The sequence below is a fragment of the Cibotium barometz genome, chromosome 59 (assembly GCF_041138505.1).
Source record: "Cibotium barometz isolate CiBa-2024 chromosome 59, ASM4113850v1, whole genome shotgun sequence".
NCBI classification, from domain to species: Eukaryota; Viridiplantae; Streptophyta; class Polypodiopsida; order Cyatheales; family Cibotiaceae; genus Cibotium; species Cibotium barometz.
The window spans coordinates 13,407,982-13,434,836 of NC_141104.1; positions in this window are offsets into that span (position 1 = coordinate 13,407,982).

Consider the following 26,855-nt stretch of genomic DNA (forward strand, 5'->3'; position numbering starts at 1 on the left):
CAATATTTTTGTCCTAGGGCCATACCTTAGAGATATAATTAGGTAAGGGATAGGGCACACATGACTTTGCCTTAAAAAGTCAGTGTACTCCTCAATAGTGTACCAGAAGAGGTGGACTGAAAAGCCCTAGGTGTTGTGTACACTGTGGCACAACCATTAATGAAGTGTATCATGTACCCAAGCGCCATTGTTTAATGTGCCATATCTAACTTGGCATTATGATAGAGTATGTATTGGGCAAGAAAATGTGGTCCACATGCAGGGAGTTGGAAGGGTATGCCATCTTCCATTTCCATGGTTCAAGTGGTGCTTTTGGGACAGGTATCATAAGGACCCAAAATTCAGTACGCATATGGTAATCATGTGCTCTGGAAACCAGTAATGTTTTGAACCTCATAATGATGCACTCTCATGTTTCTCTATTGATTTTTAAAAAATATCTTTGAGGAGCTAGAAAAAGATCAACTTATATGTGGGTTGATGGAGTTATGGTTTATTGTCTTGTGGATGACTACCATGAGGTTCTAAATTGCACTTTCTGATATGGTGAATTTGGGCATGTTCTTGGATTCATCTAGGTATATATTATATGTACGTTGTGGGAAAGTCTTAAGGGAATAATGTAGATGGTGAACGTTGTGTCTTCTTGCACATGTCTAGTGCATAGTTGCATGACGACAATCTTGTTTACATGACAAAAACATGCTTTCATGCTTTAATGGCATTTTTACTCCTCCATAACATTTTTAGCATACCAAATCAAGATCTTTGTCAACTTGCCTAGATGTTACAAATTCTTGTTGGCAAGTGGATTTTATACTACCATACAATTAGGCATGAGCTAATAGTTGTAGTTACCACTTTAAACCCATTATTTTGCAATGCGTGAGCCACTAATATTGCTATGCTCCTAGGGTTTATGAATGGTACCCTATTCTTCTCTCGCTCTTGACCTCATATGGAACCTCTCTAAACTTGTATTTTCAAAGATAATATGCTTACACTTTCACCCGGCTTTTATTTGTTTGTGTTGTCATTATTTTACAGTTTCATACGATTTCATGAAGTGACGATTTTATGTTTTGATTACTATGGTCTAATGTTGTTGCATTGAATTTCATTCTTAGTCACAAAGCTAAGCATGCTATAAGATTATGCAGAGAATGTTGGAAACTAAAAAATTTGGTCAATTGGTGGTTGCAAGCCGAATTTAAATGTGTAGCGGATGAGTATGTCGAGTGTGAAATGATCAAAATAATCTCTTTTAACATTATTGGAGACTTGGTTCCATCGATGCAATTCTCGTATATATAGCGTGAGTCATGTGTAAGCATGGAAAAAGCAAGGAGAAGTCTAACTACAAATGAGCGTTAAGCTGAGCAAAAGACTAAAGCATAGGTAGCCAAGATTCCTTACACCCCACAAACATAGGTACGTGAGTACTGTGAAGGAGATTGTTCCTTGCAGCAGTCAAGCTCGATCACGCGGGTTACTGCCTGCCACATGTCAAATATGGGAGGCAATGAAATTGGTGGGTGCCCAAGTATTCTGTAGGAGATAGCTGATGCTTTAATAAGAGAGAACCCTAGGCCATTCACACATGGCAAAGAGATTTATAGCTCGGTTTTGATGACGATGTGTTATAGAAATATTTGCCTATGGATACAACATCCAGAAAAAAGAGGGTTGGGGTTTTTGAGGATGAGGAAGTGTCAACTTCTTCTTTACTTATCGGGCAGTCTCTTAGGCAACGCAACATTGATTCCTCCTTGCACTTCGTGTCTTGAATCAAGGAGAAACAACATAGAGTAGAGAGTGAGATAGAGCGTAGTCTCATTGAGTGCAATATCTCTTTTAATGTGCTATGTATAGATTAATGGAAGAGGATGATTGCTGCTATTCAGATATAGATAGTGTGTATGGGTGGAGTAGTGGATAGGTTTAGAGTACAATAAGAAAGAAGAGAAGGAGAGGATTGATGCTTCTTCCCAACCTATCAAAGAAGGTTGGAATAAGTTTGGTTGAATTATCATTTCAGATGTTTGGAGTGACATGAGATAGTGTCATACAATTAACATCTTGGTCTCTTCATGCCTTGGCATCTATTTTTTGTGTGCAGTGATGTTGGTAAGGGTGAACAGTGGATCCCAATTGATTTCATCTATCATCACATTCGTTAGGCTACTGTGGAGGTAGGGGTAGAGAATGTGGTGTAGGTAGTCATATAGATAATGCCTCTAACTGAGGATGGATGAGTTGATCGAGCAAGAGTTTACAAACATACTCTTTGTGTTGCACATTCCTTGAATCTTTTTATAGAGAATATTGGAAGCCTGAGCTGGGTGAAGCTCTACGAACGATGCAACACATAGCTTTTTCCTTTAGAAAAAAGAACTACATATTGGTTTTTTTTTGGCATAGTGCGAAAGATATTGTACAATTTTCCAAGATGAGATTTCCTTATATGTATTTGGTTTTGGAGCGTTTGTATGATGTTCGAGATTCTCTTCGTTGATCAATGGTTGATGTATTTTAGAGGCTAATGCATAATACAAATCATGAAGTCATAAGGATCATCCAAAGAAATGTGCTAAAAGAGGAGTTCTCGACAAAAGTACATGGCATCACCATAGTCCTGAAATCTCTTTTTATTATGTTGCGTGTGAGAGATATGAAGGGACCTACCATGGGAATACTATATCATCTTTTCTAAAAGAGAGAGCTTGCAGTATGCAATCATTTTCAGAGCCAAGTGAATACTAAATTGTACTGTCTATATTTATTATTAAGTATTTAATATTTACAAAATACTATTCTCTTATCTTCATTCAAAAATTTTCAATCTTGAGTTAGAGCATTATTTATAGTATGTACTTATATGACTATTGGCATTGAAAGGATGGATGAGATTTTGCACCTTCTAGAGCATTACAAGAAATTTGGACTATGAAATGGACCCTATAAGAAATCCTAGTTTTAGTAATCTTTTGATTAAAAATGCTAATTTTGACCCCATAGTGGGAGACCAAGCAAATGATTCCCCTATTCTTTATAGACTTTTTAGGTCCTACCATCTACATTTTATCCACTCTCTCACTAGCTTTTAGTACTTTTATAGTCTATAGTTTTGGAATATTTTAACCCACTACTTTTAGATGCAAGTTGCATCACCATTCCCAAGGTTTCACTAAGGGGGGCCCAAAAATTGACTTTTCAAATTTTACTTTTTTTGAGTTTTTCCATCAAAAAAACTTTCCTTATAAAGTTATACATATATAAACCCAAAAAGTGAATTTTTTATATCATTTCTTAGTCATAACTACTTCATAATAATCTTGTCATATCTTTCTAACTTCTATGATATCTAAGGATTGCAAGGTGCATTCTAATATTTATACCAAAAATAGAATGCAAGTTGCCTTACTTTTAGATGCAAGTTACATCACCATTCCCAAGGTTTCACTTTTCGCCCATAAGATTGACCCAAAAATTGGCTTTTTTAAAATTTTCATTTTTTGAGTTTTTTCGTCAAAAAAACTTTCCTTATACCCAAAAAGTGAATTTTTTATATCATTTCTTAGTCATAACAATCTTGTCATATCTTCATAACTTCCTCAAAATCTTCAGTCTTGCCATATCTTCCTAACTTCTATGCTATCTAATGAGTATAAGATGCATTCTAATATTTTATATCCCAAAATAGAAGGGCATTTTTTGAGGCCACTAAAATAATGACTTTTTGATACTTTTCACATTTTAGTGTATTTTCATGTAAAACTTTCCTCCCAAATATATATATATATATTGAAAAGTTTATTTTTTAATATCATTTGCAAATCCTTATCTCATTTAATGTCATTTAATGCCACCCCACTCCTTTCATTCTTATCATATCTCCTTACCATGACTGGAATCTTTATTTTTGGAGTGTCAAAATAGTTTTTTTAAAGAGGTATATTCTTAATATATATTTCTCTAGGATCATTCTAAATGTTAGAATATTATTATCTAATTTAAATCTCTTTGATAATCTTGAAAGATCCCTGCTCCCTCCACGCAATGGATTCAGAGGTACTAGCAGCAGAAGTAGCATTTCTTGCACGGGGCAAGATCCCTCACTCGGGGCCTCGCCCACCACAGATATCCGGACAAGAGACTAATCCCTTGGTTCTTCAAAAACCAAACCCAGAAAAACTTCCCCCTACCAGAAAGCACGACAATTCCTCCAGGATATTTGTACTCTAACGTAGTCACGGTCATTAACTGACCAAACACTGATCCGACCGAACCTCTGAAGTCACTTGGTAAAATCAAGGAAGAAACTTGCACTTGGATCATAGAAACCAACGCTTTTTTTCCCATCGAGAGGCACAGCCGTTGATTCTTTTTCCATAAAACAATTACTATCCGGGATTTACTTCACCTATTGTACTATAACAGAATTGAGTTTTATTTTACGGACCCATCAGTCCAGCCTAACCCCATCAAGTCCCATGGGTTAGCTAACCGCCTAACCACTGCAGTGATGGGATCCAATTAGGAATTTGGTTAGGTTTTGTCTCAGGTACTAGGGAAAAGAGTTCCCAAGCCTCCTAGCCGGATATTCATGCAAGTTTAACGCCAGTCACACCACTTACACACCCAATATGAAATTGCCTTTTTCACAGATTCAATTTTCTTTAAAACAATCATTTAATGAAACCATAGTGTCACTGATCATAATCCTCCAAAATATTTGATTGAATCGTAATTTCCAGTCATTCCTTCATCGGTGTATCTATGGCATCATTGGCAACAACCTGAACGCTCACCACGTGTCCACTCAATCAGGGGCCTTTTCGATAGTTCCTAGCGTACCCGGCAATATATTCACTTATAAAAATCAAGATGGAATCTTTGTTGAAGATCAGCAAGATCAACCAACAGATCCATATAAAAGAGCCATGGACTCATCCGTTTTGAGGACCAGTAAGGTCAATCAACCAGATCCATGCCCGGTTTCAGCAAACAACTCTTACTCCTTGTTCCAATATCTTCCTCAACGCACGTGTGGGTATCTTCGGTGACCTAGAGCCCAAGCACTGTATGGTTAGCACCCTCTAGGATCCTTCGCAGGTTAGCCAGTGCTTCACTCATAGGCTGCTTCCTTGGTCCCTCATCCCACCGTACCGGAAGCTCACCATTTAAATCGAACCAAGGCTGGTCAAGACCTCGGCTGGGACCTTGCTACACGGGACGTCCTCCGTTGACTCTCTGTCAGCTGTCAACTTTATCAGTTAGGTCTCCACGATCTCATTCTCAAGATGGTCAAAATGCTTCCCCAGCATTATTGACATAAAATAGTCATTTAAAAACAGGTCATAAATACAGTTTCTATAATGAACTCTCGTCTTTCACATTGTTCCACACTATCCACATTACTTAGGGCCATATCCAATTTATATGTATTCCTATTCTCATCCAATCACATCATTTTTCATCTCATCACATCTTTCCTCATTTATCCTCGTCACATCTCATCCACTCGCATCTACCCATATTCACATCCCATCACATCACATATCATTCATCCACATCTATCTCAATTTACATCACATCTCATCACATACATTCCACATCTATCTGAATTTACATCACATCTCATCACATTCATTTCACATCTATCTCAATTTACATCACATCTCATCACATTCATTTCACATCTCATCTCATTTATTCTTATCCCGATTCACATATCATTCATTCACATCTATCTCAATTTACATCACATTCATTTCACATCTCATCTCATTCATTCTTATCCCGATTCACATCACATCACATCACATATCATTCATTTACATCCAATTCACATGACATCACATCTCATTCATTCACCTCCTGATTCACATCACATTACATCTCATCCATTCACTCACATTCACATCCATTCTTCCACATACACATCCACATCCATTCTTTCACATACACATCCACATCCATTCTTCCACATACACATCCGCATCCATTCTTGCACACATACACATCCGCATCCATTCTTTCACATACACATCCACATCCATTCTTTCACATACACACCCACATCCATTTTTATTACATCACATCTTATCACATTCTATTTTCATCTTATTACATCCATTCACATCTTATCACATCCTATTTACATCTTATCACATCCATTCACATCTTATCGCATCCATTTACATCTTATCACATCCATTCACATCTTATCGCATATCCTATTTACATCTTATCACATCCATTCACATCTTATCGCATCCTCATAATAAAATACCCATTAATTCAATATGCTAGGAATTTCTCTTTTCCCATCTAAATGATGGAATTCCAAATGTCATAGGAATTCCTCTTTTACCATTTAAATGTTTCTCATAGATAAAATAAATTTATCTAAAATTCATCTTTGAATTTAAATAAAATACCCATTGATTTCAATATGCTAGGAATTTCTCTTTTCCCATCTAAATAATGGAATTCCAAATGTCATAGGAATTCCTCTTTTACCATTTAAATATTTCTCATAAATAAAATAAATTTATCTAAAATTCATCTTTGAATTTAACTAAAATACCCATTAATCTCAATATGCTAGGAATTACACTTTCCTCATTTAAATATTTGAGTTCCAATATGGTGGGAATTCCTCTTTCATCATTTAAATTTATCTATGCAAAAAAATAAATTTAACTAAAATGTTTCTTTAATCTTTAAATAAAATATACATTATTTTAGCATCCCAATTTTTCTCTTACTTCATTGGAATACATGGATTTCCATTGTCATGGGGATTACTCTTTTAACGTAAAAATGAATTACTAGAAATTTCTCTTTTTCCTAATTAACTACTTATGCATGAAAATCAATTTTTACATGATTATAATGAGAATCATTCAATTAATCTAGGATGATTATCCTAGAATATGGTAGGAAGTCTTCTTTTCATATTATGAACGAAAATGATTTATGTGTTAATTTTTCAAAAATTTTGCCATAGCTCCGCTCCTATTACTGATAATTCTCAATAATTTTGAAAGCATAAAGTTTAGTAATATCATATGATAGAATAACCATTAATTGGATCACTATCCAATTATGGACTTGATTCCTAATTTTTTCATTAATTAAATTGCATAAAAGCATTAAAAAGCCACTTCTTTGGCCTCTAATTTGTCAAACATAGAAATTACTTTTAGATTAGAGAATTGCTTCATGAGAAGCATCATTTGAATATAGAATAGGTCATAGGAATGACCATTCTTTGGGGGAGAGAGAGAGACAACTTTAAAAAAAACATTTAATTTAAGCATAAATAGAAATTTATGTGTTTTGTCACTAGAATTCATTAAAGAACTTCAATTGTATTAAAAAGCCATTCAATTGAATGCTTCTCAAGCTTGAGAGGGGTTGAGAAGAGAGAAACATTTGGAGATTTTTAAAAAAAAGACCATAAACCACACTTTACCTCCTAGATTGCTTGATTCTTTAATCAAAGTAGAGGCCCCCAACCAATCAATTGGTTTGGTATGTTGATGAAGACTGCAAGGAGGATTGAAGAGAGAGAGAAACTCCAATCTCTCCAATTTGTAGAGGATTTTTAGAGGATAATAGAAAATATCATTATTTCATTATAATACTGGCATGGCATAGTTCTCATATTTTTTTACAAAGGGCTAAGGATCTATTTATAGGTGAGGGAGGCCTCTAACCAAGTTCAACTAGTTTCTAGAATTTTATAGGTTCAGTTTGGCTGAATTTGGAGAAGATTTGGACCTAGTTTGGCTCCCTTTTGATTTGGTTTGATCTAGGAGAGAGGAGAGATAAAAATATCACAATATTTTTTAGTTTAAAACTCCACCACACATGTGAAATAGGCGCCTCCTTGAAGAGACCCCTTCTCCTTACCAAGGTGTCAAAATTGAATCATTATACCCAAAATATCTCTTTTTTTAAGTAATATTCATAGTTTTTTACTAATAAACCTTGTACTCAGTCAACTCTTTATCTTAAGTGGGCATTTACTCATTTTGGGTATTTTTCTTTTATATATTGGATTTATCTCCTCCCCACACTTGGATTGATCCTATTGGTCCATACGAACCTTAATTGGACCATAATCCAAAAATTTTTGAAAATCTAGACCCTTAGGCTAAGCTAAGGTCCTTTATAATTATTTTCAATTAATTCCAAATGCAAATTACAGAGTTCTTTTTGAAATTCTGTTTCAGGGGAAACCATTTTAGAGACTAACAAAACCCAAAAAAACTTCTCCCTACCGGAAAGCACGGCGATTCCTCTAGGATATTTGTACTCTAACGTAGTCAGGGTGATTGACCAAATTGATCCGACCAAACCTGTGAGTCATTTGGTCAGATCAAGGAAGAAACTTGCACTTGGATCATAGAAACCAACGCTTTTTTCCCCATCGAGAGGTAGAGCCATTGATTCTTTTTCCATAGAATAATTACTATTCGGGATTTACTTCATCTATCGTACTATAACAGAATTGAGCCTCATTTTAGGAACCCATCAGTCCAACCTAACCCAATCAATCCCATGGGTTAGCCAACCGCCCAACCACTTCAGTGATGGGATCCAATTAGGAATTTGGTTAGGTTTTGTCCTGGGTACCAGGGGAAAAGAGTTCCCAAGCCCCCTAGCCAGATATTCATGCAAATTTAATGCCAGTCACACCACTTACACACCCAACATGAAATTGCCTTTTTCACAAATTCAGTTATCTTTAAAATAATCATTTAATGAAACCGTAGTGTCACTGATCATAATCCTCCAAAATTTTTGGTTGAATCCTAATTTCCAGTCATTCCTTCATCGGTGTATCTATGGCATAATTGGCAACCAGAACCCTCACCACCTTTCCACTCAGAGGCCTTTTCGATAGTTCCTAACTCATAGTACCCGACAATATATTCACTTATAAAAATCAAGATGGAATCTTCATTGAAGATCAGTAAGACCAACCAATAGATCCATATAAAAGAGCCATGGACTTATCCGTTGAGGACGAGCAAGGTCAATTAACCAGATCCATGCCCGGTTTTAGAAAACAACTCTTACTCCTTGTTCCAATATCTTCCTCAACGCACATGTGGGTATCTTCGGCGACCCAGATCCCAAGTACCGTATGGTCAGCACCCTCTAGGATCTTTCATGGGTCACCTAATGCTTCACTCATAGGCCGCTTCCTTGGTCCCTCATCCACCGTACCGGAAGCTCACCATTTAAATCGAGTCAAGACCTCGTCCGACCTTGCTACGCAAGACTTCCTCCGTTGACTCTCCGTCAGCTGTTGGTACTTTATCAGTTAGGTGTCCACGACCTCACTCAAGATGGTCAAAATGCTTCCCCAGCATTATTGACATAAAACAGTCATTTAAAAATAGGTCATAAATACAGTTTCTATAATGAACTCTCGTCTTTCACATTATTCCGCATCTGTCCACATTACTTTTAAATCCATATCCAATTCATATGTATTCCTATTCTCATCCAATCACATCATTTTTCATCTCATCACATCTTTCCTCATTTATCTTCATCCACTCGCATCCACCCATATTCACATCCCATCACACCTCATTCATTTACATCACATATCATTCATTCACATCTATCTCAATTTACATCACATTCATTTCACATCTCATTACATTCATTTCACATCTCATCACATTCATTTCACATCTCATCTCATTCATTCTTATCTCGATTCACATATCATTCATTCAAATCTATCTCAATTTACATCACATCTCATCACATTCATTTCACATGTCATCTCATTCATTCTTATCCCGATTCACATCACATCACATCTCATCCATTCACATCCCATATCATTCATTTACATCCAATTCACATCACATCACATCTCATTCATTCACATCCTGATTCACATCACATTACATCTCATCCATTCACTCACACCCACATCACATCCTTTCCCATACACATCCACATCCATTCTTCCACATACACATCCGCATCCATTCTTGCACATACACATCCGCATCCATTCTTTCACATACACATCCACATACATTCTTTCACATACACACCCACATCCATTTCCATTACATCACATCTTATCACATTCTATTTTCATCTTATTACATCCATTCACATCTTATCGCATCCTATTTACATCTTATCGCATCCATTCACATCTTATCGCATCATCATAATAATTGATAAAAATTTGGATTCCAAAATCCACTTTGTTGATAAAGTGGATTCTAGAATCCAAAATTCCATTGAGACTAAGGTTTCTATTGTGACATTGAAATTTTCATCCAAAAAAAGAGAAATTTTGGTCTATAATGAACAAAAAATTCACTTTTATTAGATGAAAAATTTATAGTCTTTGTAAAAACATAGTTTTCAGTTTATAACAGTTAGATTTTGAGCCATGAAAATGGCAACAGTTGTTGTTTTGAAAAATTGATGGAAATTTGGATTCCAGAATCCACTTTGTTGATAAAGTGAATTCTAGAATCCAAAATTCCATTGAGACGAACGTTTCTATTGTGACATTGAAATTTTCGTCCAAAAAAAAATAGAAATTTTGGTCTATAATGAACAAAAATTTCACTTTTATTAGATGAAAAATTTAGTTCGTCAAAAAATTCCATCAACGAAAAAACATTTTATAAAAAAAATTCCATTGATGACAAAAAAAAAATCTCGTCAAAAAAGTTCCATCAAAAATTTTCATCATAAAATTTCCGTCAGAATCCAAATTTCCATCATGGAAAATTTTTTCCGTTAACGAAAATTTAAATTCCAAAATCCAAGTGGATTCTAATATCCAAATTTTCATCGATAAAAATCAACATCTATTGGATCAATCTTATGCACTGCTGCCTCAGCTATTTGGTTCATCTGAACTTCATATTCCTTACCTAGCAGCTTATTCAACAACCTCTCCTTGAATGCTAGTACAATACATAACATTTGATCTAAGGAAAACTGCAATGGAAAGTTAATCAATACCTCAAACCAATCCTTTTGATCTCCTTTCACTTTAGGCTTGACTTCCACATGCTCCTTCTGCTTACCAATCTGATTGCCTGTATTCATCTCATCCAAAATCTGATTTCTCTATTTATGCTTGACCTATTTTTGTACTTGATCCCTAATTCCTTTCTGCTCTGTCCAATCAATTGGTCCTTTACCTTTAGACCTGGTAACAGCCATCACATCAACACCCTGATTTTCATAACATTGGTTGCAATCACATGCCCACTCATCACAGTGTTCCTTGATAAGCTGCTCTTGATTTGGTTCATGCACCTCTGCTAGTTCTTGTTGCTAAGTCATGTCAATTATTATCACATTTGCTTGAGCGTGTGGCTGATTCTGTTGCTGCCTGCTACTGAGGTCTTGCTTACCACCACTGGCATCCCTCTTTCTTCTCTATGTTTCAACCATAATGCACAATTCAAGCCTACCCTGATTCTGTTGCTGCCTGCTACTACTGAGGCCTTGCTTACTGGTCATCCTAATTGTATTGTACCACTGGCATCCTAATTGTATTGTACCACTGGCATCCCTCTTTCTTCTCTATGTTTCAACCATAATGCACAATTCAAGCCTACCCTGATCTGATGCACCACAATACACACATGGCATTACTCTAGGTGGTCTTCTATGATTATTTTCCTGATTCCTCCAAGGTGATCTTGGAGGTCTGGGAGGTCTCTGGAATGGTGGTCTTCCTCTAAATGGAGCTACTTGATTAGCTTCCACATTATTTCTTCCTCTACCTCCATTGGGAGTTGGCCTGGCCCTATTAGGGTTATACCAGCACTGAGCAGTGCTATGGCCTTCTCTTTCACAAATCTAACAAAACTGCTTCTCTTTTGGTGCTACAACAGAATATCCAATTTTCTTTAATTGACTTACCAAATCCTCCTCACATTATCCTTCTTATCCTTCTTCTTCTTACCACTATGCTTCTTCTTCTTCTTTCCTTTACTTCCCTCATCATCTCATCACTGGCTGATGAAACTTCTGATTCACTTTCTTGCTCAGACTCAAACTCTGCTTTTGACCCTTCTTCTAAATCAGAGCTATCCCTGCTTTTACTGTTGGTCTTGGTCATGCCAAGCCTCTTCTCAACTCTAGCTGTAGCAGTAACTAGATTATTGATTTCACCTGCAATGTCAATGCTTGCCACAATATTGTTCAAACCTTTCCTTAAACCCTGCAAGAAGTATCTTGCTAACATTTCATCTGTGGGTCTTTCATTGCCCTGCAATCTATCAACCAAAATTCTAAATTTCTGAGCATAATCTTCCACTAACATATTCCTATGCTTGATGTCCCTGATTTTCTTCAAGACATCTGTGGGAGTCTTCTCTTTTCTGAATCTTTGTAAAAATGCTACTCTCAGTGCAACATATGTTGCAAAATGTGCAATACCATATTGGCTATGGCTTTTCCTTCCAATGTTGCTGCAAATTGCTGTAATTTAATAGGGTCAGGATACACAACCTGATACCCACTTGCTTGCCACTTGGTCTGAAACTGAGCCACATGATAATCAGCATCTTCTTTAGACCTTCCTCTGAATTTTGCTGCTTTGACCTTAGGGTTGGGATGTTGTTGAGCCATTGCGATAGTCTGAGGTACTTTCCTAGGTCTTTGCCTGGTAGATACCTATAGTGGGTCAAATAGTAGTCTTCTTCTACTTCTTGCAGGTCCCCCTGTCAAGAGTAAAGCTCCCACCAATTGCCTCACATGCCTTCCCTCTGTTGCTCCTGAAAACTCTCCCCCTTGGCCTGACAGTTGCTCTTTAGGGATAGGTTGCTCAACCTCTTCATCTATGGCTTGTTCATAATTAAAAGGATCAATGTTGCTTGCTTGGGAAGGGGGCACTGGTGTAATACACTCTGGATACTCTTCTTGGACGCTCTAACATGCATCATCTCTCAATAGACACAACCAACACAGCCAATAGTGCTAACACAGCAAACTCAGTAGAGGCACAGCAAGAACAACAGGCATAGCAGGATCGCCAGATGTGTTGGGGTTCATCAACACATGATAGACTCACTCTGAAACACCATTACTCACAATGAATCAACATAGAAAGCACTTCAGACATAGCAGCGCTTGCATAAAGACAACTTCAGATTGAATATAATAATGCATAGAGGTAGATCCGACATAGCAGAAAACATGTCTGAACTTGCTTCATTGAGTAAATACATCAGTAGTATCAGAACACGACTACATCACCCTAACTCTGCCCCACAAGGTGCATTCTAATCTCTTGAAGTAATAAGACAAAAGTAGTTGTTACTGCCCCACAAGGCGCATTCTAACCTCTTGAAGTAATAAGACAAAAGTAGTTGTAACTGCCAAAACAATGTTCTTGGCATAAACATCCGTCTCAGCCACATGAGACCTAGCAAAACCCGACTTAGCATAATCCGACTAAGCATTGCAATATCCAATTCAACATTCTCATTCTCTTCTCTCTCTCTCTCTCTCTCTCTCTCTCTCTCTCTCTCTCTCTCTCTCTACTCTCTAAAGTTGATGATAAAGATTCTCACCACATAAAGGCCCCGTTGTGCGTTCTCACAATCAACCTTAATGCATGTAACATTGGTATCATAGCATCAGGTTGGTAACCCAACTCGGCTACCTAAAGAAGTGAGAGCATCCAATTGATGGTTAAACTATGGTTTGGAAAAGAAACCCAGGCCTCCACCATGTCAGGGGGGAGGGACATCTCATCAAGAAGAAAGCCATCAAGAAGGGATGGAGGCACAAAGATTCCAAACAGAAAAAACACTTCCGCCAGGCATAGAAGAGCTCGTGAGAATGATGATGGAGCAAATAACTTCTGTGAAGATGCAGCTTGTCACCAAAAAAGAGAGCCAAAAGAAGACATCTCAGATCTAGCACAGGTCTTGCTACATATTGAAGAACAACGAAGAAAAGATGACGAAGCAAAAAGAAAAGCACATGAAGAAAAAGAACTGAGACGTGTGGAGGAACAGAGGGATAGTGAAGCCACACACAAATATGAGGAAGACCAACGCCGCAGAGAGAAAGCCAACAAGAGTTCTGGAAAAGAATCAATTGGGAGGCTGTGCAAATACAGAATCAGCACGATGGCACAACTTATGGCGGCTCTACCTCAATAGGCTCCGAGTTCCTCGTCCTCCATCGCTCGACCACCACTGTCATACGATCCTCTCCAAATCTGAGTAAGTAGCTCTACCTCAATAGGCTCCGAGTTCCTCGTCCTCCATCGCCTCGACCACCACCGTCATACGATCCTCTCCAAATCTGAGTAAGTATGATGGTAAGTGTGATCATGTTTTGGTTACTCAATTTATTCATTAATTTGAAGAAAATTTTCCATTATCTTAAATCACAAATCCAGAAGACAAAGTCCATGTGGCAGTGGCAGCACCCCAACTCACTTGGGAAGCCATCACTTGGTGGTAGCATTGGTCTCACAACTTCACACTCACAACTTCACACAAACCCCATCATATGCTAATTCCGTTTTCATTGGAACACCTTCGTGGGCTGACCTCAAAGCTCATTTTCTTCCACCACAGTACATGAACAATCTTGACGATGAGTTTTACAAACTCACTCAAGGTGGTTCCCCTATTTTGACCTATTCCAATAAGGTCATTACAATGGCCCAGTAGTTGGGCATATCAGAAGAAGATAAGCTCAAGTAGTTTATTTGAGGTTTAGACACAACCATTAGGTACCCAATGAGGAATTTTGAGCCTCAGACTTATGCACGGGCACTGAACCTCGCTCAGAATTAGAAGTTGATGCTAAACGGGGGTAAGCCCAAGCAGGTACATCTACCCCAAAGCCCCAACAAGAGTCATCTACCCAAGGTAAGGGGGCTCAGAACATGAAAGACCAAAAGGACCAAAAGAAAACTTCCTCGAATCAATCGAGCAATAAGAAAGATTCTACACCCAAGAAGACTCCTGGAAAAGCTAAGGAGGGCATCACTAGAGGTTATCTCCAACCCGAGGAATAGACACAGTACAAGACAAAGAACCGTTGTTTCTTATGTCACACTATGGGACATGGGAAGAAAGATTGCACTAAGTTCCAGCCCCACCACTGATGAAAAGTCTACTAAGGCATCCACTTCCACAGTAGCAACTGTAGCATCATCATCCACACCTCCACCATCAGCCTCAAATGTTGTTCAGCTTTTACCCTCTTTGAATTCAGTGCCACTAGTGGTATTTAGAAGGAGGGTGAGGTTAAGGGCAAGACAAAGGCTCTCATCCGTGCCTATGGCACTGCAAAGGGACAACAGCTCATTGTCCTCTTTGACATGAGCAGTTCTGAGGATGACATCTCTTCGTAGTTGGCTAGCAAGATGAGTTGTACCTTTGTTCCTTATCATTTAGATGTGGACGGGTTTACCTCTGGTCTACGTACACACATCATTCACAAAGCTCAACAGTTCGAGTTTCAAGTTCAACATGCTACATTCCAGGGGGATTTCATTGTCCCCCCTCTTTTAGGGTGTTACATGATCCTTGGGATCCAGTGGTTTGGTCAGTATGCACCCATTACTGATTGGAGGTAGGACACTTTCACCATAGTTGAAGGCTTTCTTGAGCCTCTCATGATTCGTGGGGATTGGAGCATTCCTGGCATTCCACTCATTTCCCACATTCAGGCCCAAAGAGCCATCAAAAAAGGTGTAGAGTGTGTGTTGTTGTATGTCCGCTCTCTCAATCTAATGCAGTTCAAGTAGCACCCACAGAATGGTTTGTATTTTGCCTCAATACAGCAACATCATGCTCCGAGAGATGACCTCCCACCTAGTAGACCTAAGGACCATCGCATAGAGTTGTTTCCTGGTTTAGAATCTCCTAGAAAGTTCCCCTACCACCTTTCTAAGGCATTGGAGAGCGAGCTGGAGCAGCAGTTAGCCTAACTCCTCCGGTCCAAATTTATCCAACCATCTTCCTCACCTTTTTTCGCTCCCATTCTGTTTGTCCAGAAGAAAGATAAGTCTGCACGCTTATGTGTGGATTATAGGGCGCTCAATAAGCTAATAGTTCCCCATGCCCAAAATAGAGTACATCGTAGAATGACTCAATGGTGCAAAGATTTTTTCTAAGATAGATCTTAAGAGTGGCTACCATCAGGTTCGGATCTTTGAGGCTGACATTTTGAAACTGGCATTTAGGACCGAGCGTGGCCACTACAAATTTGTGGTGATGCCCTTTGGTCTCACCAATGCACCAGCAACGTTCAACAAAATGATGTCTCGGGTTTTTTGGGATCTCATTGGCAAATGCGTCTTTATCTTCTTAGATGATATTCTTATCTTCTTATTGACTGTAGAGCAGCATAAGTGAGATGTGGCACAATTTTCAACTCTTGCAAGCCAATGAGTTGTTTATCAATGAGACAAGAAGGGTGAGTTTGGAGTTTGGAGTTCATTACTTGGGATACATTATCAGTTCTTCAGGTATTAGCCTCAACTTTGAAGGTACAGGCCATTCTTAGTTGGGATGTTCCCACTACTGTAAGATCCTTGTCCCCACCGCGCAACAAATTCAGGGGTGCTAGCAGCGGAAGTAGCACTTCTTGCGCGAGGCAGGGTCCCACACTACTCAGGGCCTCGTCCAACGGATATCCGAACAAGAGACTAATCCATCGGTTTTTCCAAAACCGGACCCGGAAAAACTTCCTCTGCCCGAAAAGCATGGGCGATTCCACTAGGATAACTTTTTCCTAATGTAGTCAAAAGCCTTAACTAACTGAGCTCATCTGACCGAACCCGTAAGTCCCATAGTGAGATCAAGGAAAAAGACTGTACTTGGATCATAGAGACCAATGATTTTTTCCTCATTGAGAGGCACAGTTGTTCCATAGAATAATTTTTGTCCAGAATTTACTTCATCTATCAAACTAAACAGAAATTGAGTCTCGATTTACGGATCCATCAGTCCAGCCAGTCCCATGGGTTAGCCAACCGCCCAACCACTGTAGTGATGGGATCCAATTAGGAATTTGGTTAGGTTTTATCCCGGGTACCAGGGAAAAGAGTTCCTAGGCTCCCTAGCCGGATGTTCATGCAAACATAAAATTAGTCACACCACTTACATACCCAATATGAAATTGCCTTTTTTTCTCAGCATCAGCTATCTTTAAAACAATCCTTAATGATACCATTGTGTCACTGATCACAATCCTCAAAATCTCTGGTTGAATCCTTATTTCCAATCATTCCTTCATCGGTGTACTTATGGCATCATTGGAAACTAGAACGCTCACCACTTGTTCGCTCAGGGGCCTTTTCGATAGTTCCTAGCTCATAGTAACCGGCAATATATTCACATAACAAAATGGAATCTCTATGGAAGATCAGCAAGATCAACCAACAGATCCATATAAAAGAGTCATGGACTCATCCGTTAAGGACCAGCAAGGTCAATCAACCAGATCCACACCCGAATTCAGAAAACAACTCTTACTCCTTGATCCACACCCGAATTCAGAAAACAACTCTTACTCCTTGATCCAATATCTTCCCCGACAACGCACATGTGGGCGACCGAGAGCCCGAGCACCGTATGGTCAGCACCCTCTAGGATCCTTCGCAGGTCACCTAGCGCTTCACTCATAGGTCGCTTCCTTGGTCCTTCATCCACCGTACCGAAAGCTCACCATTTAAATCGAACCGAGGCTGATCAAGACCTCGGCCGACCATTCTACGGGAGACGTCCTCCGTTGACTCTCCGTCAGCTGCAACTTTATCAGTTAGGTCGTCACGACCTTAATCACAAGACGGTCAAGATGCTTCCCCAACATTCTTGCAATCATTTACAAACAGGTCACAAATACAGTTTCTATAATGAACTCTCGTCTTTCCACATTATCCCTCATCAGTCCACATTACTTATTTCACATTCCATTCATATGTGTACTCATTCTCATCCAATCACATCATTTTCCATCTCATCACATCAGATTCATTCACATCACATATCATTTATTCACATCCCAATTCACATGTCATCACATCTCATCCATTCGACGTCACATTATTTCACATACACATTCGCATTCATTATCCCACATCCATACATCCACTTCCACATCCACATTCATACATACATGTCCATATCCACATCCATACATCCACATCAACATTCATACATCCACATCCACATTCATACATACATGTCCATATCCACAGCCATACACCCACATCCACATTCATACATCCACATCCACATCCACATCCACATCCACATTCATACATCCATTTTCACATCCACATTCGTACATACATGTCCATATCCATATCCATACATCCACATCCACATCCATACATCCATTTTCACATCCACATTCATACATGCATATCCACATCCACATTCATACATCCACATCCCCATTCACCAATCACCACATTCATACATCCACATCCACATCATCCATTCATCTATCTACATCAATCCACATCATTCACACATCAAACCACATCATCCATACATCAATCTACATTAATCTACATCATTCACACATCAAACCACATCATCCATTCATCAATCTACATCAATCCACATCAAACCACATCATCCATTCACATCCGATTCACATGCCGTCATTCATTCACATCCCTTATCATTCATTCATATCACGATTCTCATGCCATCACATTCCTTCACATCCTAATTCACAGGACATCACATCCATTCATCCATTTTTATTTATCTGATTCATATCACTTCCATCCATCCATTTACATCTATCTGATTCCTATCACATCTCATCACATCTATTTATAGAATGTAAGAGAATTCTAATTTTTGATATAAAGATTCTTTACGCATCTAATTAGGCATAAAGACAACTTTAGTAGGAGTAACACTTTTCTAAAAATCCTTTTTATGCATTTATTTAGGCATAAATTTAATTTTGAGGAAAATAACAGTTTTGAATTAAAAATAAACCTTTTACGCATTTTACTATGCATAAATTTCATTTTTATGAGAATAACACTTTCAAAACAAAAATACATCTTTTATGTATCTATCTATGCATAAATTCAATTTCAATAAAAATAATAGTTTTGAAATAAAAATAAATCTTTTATGCATATTTCTATGTATAAAATCAAAATTGATGAAAATAACTCTTTTGAATTAAAAATAAAATTCTTTATGCATCTATTTATGCATAAAATCAAAATTGATGAAAATAACTCTTTTGAATTAAAAATAAAATTCTTTATGCATCTATTTATGCATAAAATCAAAATTGATGAAAATAACTCTTTTGAAATAAAAATAGATTTCTTTATGCATCTATTTATGCATAAAATCAAAATTGATAAAATTAACTCTTTTGAATTAAAAATAAAATTCTTTATGCATCTTTCCATGTATAAATCCAATTTAGTAGGAATTACACTTTTAGAATAAAAGAATTTCTCTTATGCATCTTCCCATACATAAAAACTAAATCCAATGAAAAATAACTCTTTTAAAATAAAAACTTTCTTTTATGCATCTATTTATGCATAAATTCAATTCTGATGAAAGTCTTTTATAATAAAACATTTTCTTTTATGCATCTAATTTATGCATAAAAATCATTTATGATGAAAATCACACTTTTAATTTAAAAAAGCTTTTATGCATACAAATCATTTATGATGAAAATCACTCTTTTAATATAAAATAATTTCTTTTATGCATTCATTTATGCATAAAAATCATTTATGATGAAAATCACACTTTTAATATAAATAAAATCTTTTATGCATATGTTTATGCATATAAATCATTGATGAAAATCACTCTTTTAATATAAAAGAATTTCTGTTATGTATCCATTTATGCATAAAAAGCATTTATGATGAAAATCACACTTTTAATATAAAAAAATCTTTTATGCAAATGTTTATGCATACAAATTATTTATGATGAAAATCACTCTTTTAATATAAAAGAATATCTTTTATGAATCCATTTATGCATAAAAATCATTTATGATGAAAATAACACTTTTATAATCAAAATAACAATTTCAATATGCTTCCTTCTATGCATAGAATTTAATTCTAAAGAAAGTAACACTTTTTTAATAAAATATTTTTAGTATGCATTTTTCTATACTTAGGATGAAAAATAACACTTTAAGAATACATATATGATGGGAATTACTCTTTTTGAATTAAAAAAAGTAAAACCTATTTTATACAATTTTAGAAAATTTTGCCATGACCTCCTTTGTATGGCTGACCATTTTTTAATTTTTAACTCTCTAAAATTAATTAGAATTTCACCAAGAGTATTTAAATCATTCTAATGTAAACATTTTCTACTTATTTAAGAGAAACATTATGATAACTTGATTTTATCCATTTATCATTCATCTAGGATAAAGAATGGTTGGATTTACTAAAGAAGAGAGGGGAATGCCTTTTTTCAACGAGGCATAACATCATATTCATTTTAGAGAAGACAAAAATCATAAAAACCATAAAATGAAATAGAAAAGAGAAGAATCTCCAACTTACAAGGAGAATTTGAGAGCTTTCCTTTGGCTTGATGGTTTGAGGAATCTACTCTTGTTTGAAACAAGAGTGGCCACCAATCTTTAGAAGAGGGAAAGGTCAAAAACTAATGAATTATGAGTAAATTCACAGTTTTTGGCTCGTGGGAGAAGTAGAGTAACAGTGCAAAAACACTATTAAGCTTCAACAAAGGGGGAGGCTCCTATTTATAGGAAAAAGTGAGCCTCTAACCAAGCAAACTGATTCTAGAATTTTCCAGGTCAGTTTAGCTTACTTTTTGGAACTAGACTTGAATTTGGAGAGATGAGAGATGAAATATCTCAATTTTTGATAATTTTAAACTCCACCACACATGTGAAGTAGGCACCTCCTTCATGAGGGGGAATCCCCATCTTGAGGTGTCAAAAATTCATCATTTCACTAAATATCTCTTCTTTTTTAACTAATATCCTTATCCTTAATCAACTCATCATCTTATGTGAGTATTTACTCATTTTTGGGGGGATTTTCTTTATTTCTTCCATTTATCTCCTCCACACATTTGGATGAATCTGATTGGTCCCTCAAAACCTTAATTTAAAATTTTCAAAAAATCTGGATCCCCAAGATAAGGCCTTTTGAATAGATTATAATTTATTTCGAATGCACCTTCTGAAAATCTTTTTGAACTTCTGTTTGAGGGGAACTTATTTAAATATGAAGAGATATTTTTCCATCCAAAAATATTTAAAATCTGAATAACCTCTCTCTAGAATATTTTCTCTCTCTAGGCCAAAACAGGTAGAAACAAGATCTTTTATATTTTTGAAGAGGGATTTGACTACAGGGGAAGATACTGGACATCCTAAGAGGCTGGGGAGGAATCTTACATTCTACCCCACTTAAAAAACGCGAGATGTCCTCATCTCGCAGGTGGAGTATGATCTCTTTCATCTTCTTCTTCTTCTTCAATCACTTTGAGCGTTACTGCCTTGGAAGTGGATGGCCGATTTGGGAACAACTATCTTTGACTTCCCCTATTTTGAGGTGGAGGTCTTGCATTACTTTGGATTGAAACTGCAAGTTGGATAGAGGGTCAACCTCTGGGAATTTCCTGATTGGGCGGATAGAACCCTGATTACTCTGGAAGGAAGGGGCTGGAGGTTGGAATCTTGATCCCTGATTCCCCTGCCCTGAAAACCTGATCCAAAGGGAGTTGGGCAATCCATACTGCGATGTCCAAATCCTTGACAGTTATAGCATTTCACTCTCTTGTTCAAGGGTGGAACTTTTGAAGTTGAAATCCAGGGGATTGAGTTTCGAGAAAAGGACATTTCTTCCATTCTGGAACTTCCCATATCCTGGGTTTGACCCCGATGTCTCTTAGGCGGAGGAAGGTTGGAATCACCTTCTGGGAATAAAAACCTTTTGAAAGGTGATGGTGCTGGCTTTGGCAGGACTTTGACATCAAAGGCTTTGGCAAAATCCTTTGCCATCCAAAGTGCCTTGGCCATAGAAACTGGCTTGGCATTCTTCACCAGGATATTCAAAGGTTCGTTCAGTCCCCGAATGGACCTGGCCATCAGATGTTCTTCATCCAGTGGAGGCGAGTATTTGAGGAGGAGGGCGAATTCTTGGTGATATGCTTCAATAGTTCTACTCCCCTGGGTTAACTCTAAGAATTCATTCATCTTTGTTTCTAAAAGGCTGGGAGGACAGAACCTCATCCTTAGGTAAATTTTGAGATCAGTCCAGGTTTGGGTATTTCGGTCGAGACGGTTTGTCTCGCAATGATTTCTCCATGCCACTCTAGCTGTCTCCACTATCTTCAGCCTTGCAAGAGCCATTTTGCTCTTCTCATTGTACCCGGTGACATCGAAGTATTCTTCCATTGATTTGATCCACTTCTCCACAGCCTCGCCCAAGTTTTTCCCTTCACCCTTGAAAGGTCCAGGCTGTGAACTATGAAGAGTTTTACAAACATCCAGGTCGAGCTCTTCTTCATCGAGTTGGGGGTTAACATTTCTACCACGGCGACCTCGATCCATGTTCCTATCAATACGAAAATTCTTGTTAAGTCTCTTTATTTATGATTCAATTCGATTTTTGATTCAACTGATTCCGGGGTTCTCTAAATAGGTCGACTCCCCACAAAATCAAGGGATAAACATACTCATATAGAACGCATTATCAGTTAACAATTCATTCAGAATATCTCATTCATAGCTTTAACACAATAATGGTCCATCAGACTAATTTTTTCCATCTGAACAGTCCTCCATGGGAATTTCAATTTTTCAGATTTTTAATTTATCATCCCTTAACTTGATCCACTGGACAAACGTTAACAGTAACAATTTGCCAGCACAATCCACTAATCTCATAGTGATTGGCTGAAGTCATTAACGTCATTCCAGTTAAGAACATTATCACAGGGACTCATCCCTCCCACCCAGTCGCCCTAAGGTTCATTGCATTGAGTTGCCCCCAGGACAGCTTGATTTTACTCAAAAGGCCCATTCATCTTGAATAAATTGGCCTCTTCGGAGGCCTCTTCTTGAAGCTCTTCTTTGTCTTGACTTGCGAGGAATGCCTTTTGTGCCTTTTGTTTGAAGAATCAATTTTCTTCAATGTGATTGTCCTTGCCGCAGAATCCACAAGCCTTCTTCTTTCCTTTTGTGTCGATGAAGTTCTTCTTCTTGAGTGTGACTTGTTGTTGGAGAAGTATGCCCCTTCAATTATCCCTATCTTCTCTTGCTTCTTCTTGTGCTCCTCAAGGAGTGCAGCTTCAATGGCTTCTAAAGTAGGGTCCAAAAGATTCATGAGAGTTGACACTAAATGTCCATACTCATCATAAGGCATGCTTTTCAACAAAACTGCAATGGCATCTTCCTCATCTATTGGTGCTCCTATTGTTGCAAGTTATGACATTAGGCTTTTCATATAATTAAGATGAGAAGGTAAAGACTCAGAAGCTTTCATTTCAAGTTTAAAAAATTGGATTTTCAGCCCTATCTTGGAATGCTTCCCTTTTGCCCCAAATAATTTCTCTAGGATTTCCCATGCTTCAGCGGAGTTATTTGCATTAGAGATATGATGTATGTAGTTGTCACTTAGACCTAATGCAATTATGGCAAAAGCCTTCTCATCCCTAGGTACCCATCCTTGCTCACCATCTCTAGTGGTAGGTTTTTTCTCCTTTCCACTAGCAACCCCCCAAAGACCTTTCTTCATGAGAATAAATCTTACTCTAACTTGCCAGGTATGAAAGCCTACCCCATTAAACTTATCAACATGAAATGAAGATGTAGACATGATGATAAAGCAAGGTCTTACCGCTTGAGTATCACTCAAGGGCAGTGTCTAATGCTTTTACAATATTAGATACCTTCACCAAATAGATGAAGATTATTTATGAAAAATTCAGACCAGTCATACCCTCTTGAAACATTGTTTGCTCTTGGGTTGTAGACATTGTTTCTTACCCGTCTCCTCGGCTTTCTGCTTTTCTTCTTAGGCTTCAAATGTTGAATATTTGATGATTCATCATCAGATGGTTCAGCCATTGTGATTGAACAATGATGTAAATTATAACATCATCAACATAAAGTAATATCACCACATACATGATGCTCCAACAATTTCTGAAAATTGTGTCACTAGGTGTCCTTGAATGAAGTAGAAGCCTTGGTCTAAACACCAAATGCCTTAAGCACCTACAATAGCAGTGACTTGAGGCCAGATTAAGCACAAAATATCAATGATTAAGTGGGCTAATCATTCATGCTTTTACTGTTATCAAATGAACTTGCAGAGGTTATGTCAGACTTGTAGCCACCAAACCACTGAACCATTTAAACAATTGAATGCACAGGCGTGTTTGCAGCTTGTGAAAACCCCCAAAGCCGAGAGAAATTAGTAAATCTTGCACAGATGGCGTCGGTAGATTGATTTCCCCCAAAATAAGTAGCGCCATTTTCTTCTGCAATGCCGGCGTCTGCGAGCGTTCTCCGCCTGATTCCGTCGAGCTGCCGCGTCGTCAGTGTGTTGAGAATCTACAGATTGAAGCTCGTACGATTTCGTGGAGACAATGGTGAGCTGTGGATGCTCCAAGGCCAGCCTATATTTCAGGCTATGAAAGTGGAGGGGATAATATTAGGATTAAGCTAATTAAATATTAATAGTGGAACTAATCATGGCTTAATGATGAGAAATTAGGTTGTATTAACCTCAGCTCTGATACCAATTGATGGTTTTGAAGAGATTGAACAAGGCTATGGAGGATCAAAAGTAATTAGGCCCATGATTAAGACATGATTAGAAGAGAGCTTAATGCTAATCAAAGAGAGGCTAAACAAACATAATGTGGACTAATCAAAGAGAATCATATATTTCTTCATTAGGAGTGGCCTCTGATATAGGCAAAGAGTACAAGATGTAGTTGACATCATCAATGATTAGAAGAGAGCTTAATGCTAATCAAAGAGAGGCTAAACAAACATAATGTGGACTAATCAAAGAGAATCATATATTTCTTCATTAGGAGTGGCCTCTGATATAGGCAAAGAGTACAAGATGTAGTTGACATCATCAATGATGTAAGACAGGCATAAGATGCCATCTCCCCCCCATGTGGGCTTCTCATAAATGAGCTAGATGCCCTCCTAGGCCATTTGAAATAGGCGCCCATTTGAAGATGCTTCTTGAGTAAAGTTGTCAAGGTAATACAGCCCCTTTTAACCTTTGAATGGATTTGGGTGATATTTCCAACAATCACATCAGATTCATTCACATCACATATCATTTATTCACATCCCAATTCACATGTCATCACATCTCATCCATTCACTCATATCGACGTCACATTATTTCACATACACATTCGCATTCATTATTCCACATACACATCCACATCCATACATCCGCATTCATACATACATGTCCATATCCACATTCATACATCCACATCCACATCCTCATCCACATCCATACATCCATTTCCACATTCACATTCATACATACATGTCCATATTCACATCCATACATCCACATCCACATCCATACATCAATTTCCACATCCACATCCACACATCCATTTCCACATCCACATCCACACATCCATTTCCACATCCACATCCACACATCCATATCCACATTCACATTCATACATCCACATCCCCATTCACCAATCATACATCCACACATCCATTTCCACATCCATACATCCATTAGCACATCCACATCCACATCCACATCCACATTCATACATCCACATCCACATCATCCACTCATCCATCTACATCAATCCACATCATTCACACATCAAACCACATCATCCACACATCAATCTACATTAATCTACATCATTCACACATCAAACCACATCATCCATTCATCAATCTACATCAATCCACATCATTCACACATCAAACCACATCATCCATTCACATCCGATTCACATGCCGTCATTCATTCACATCCCTTATCATTCATTCATATCACGATCCTTATGCCATCACATTCCTTCACATCCTAATTCACAGGACATCACATCCATTCATCCATTTTTATTTATCTGATTCATATCACTTCCATCCATCCATTTACATCTATCTGATTCATATCACATCCATTCATCCATTTTTATTTATCTGATTCATATCACTTCCATCCATCCATTTACATCTATCTCATTCCTATCACATCTCATCACATCTATTTATAGAATGTAAGAGAATTCTAATTTTTTGATATAAAGATTCTTTACGCATCTAATTAGGCATAAAGACAACTTTAGTAGGAGTATCACTTTTCTAAAAATCATTTTTATGCATTTATTTAGTCATCAATTCAATTTTAAGGAAAATAACACTTTCAAATTAAAAATAAACCTTTTATGCATTTTACGATGCATAAATTTCATTTTTATCAGAATAACACTTTCAAAATAAAAATAAATCTTTTATGTATCTATCTATGCATAAATTCAATTTCAATGAAAATAATACTTTTGAAATAAAAATAAATCTTTTATGCATATCTCTATGCATAAAATCAAAAATGATGAAAATAACTCTTTTGAATTAAAAATGAAATTCTTTATGCTTTTATTTATATTTTCTTTATTTCTTCCATTTATCTCCTCCACCCAGTTGGATGAATCTGATTGGCCCCTCAAAACCTTAATTTAAAATTTTCAGAAAATCTGGACTCCCAGGATTATAATTTATTTCGAATGCACCTTCTGAAAATCTTTTTGAACTTCTGTTTCAGGGGAACTTATTTAAATATG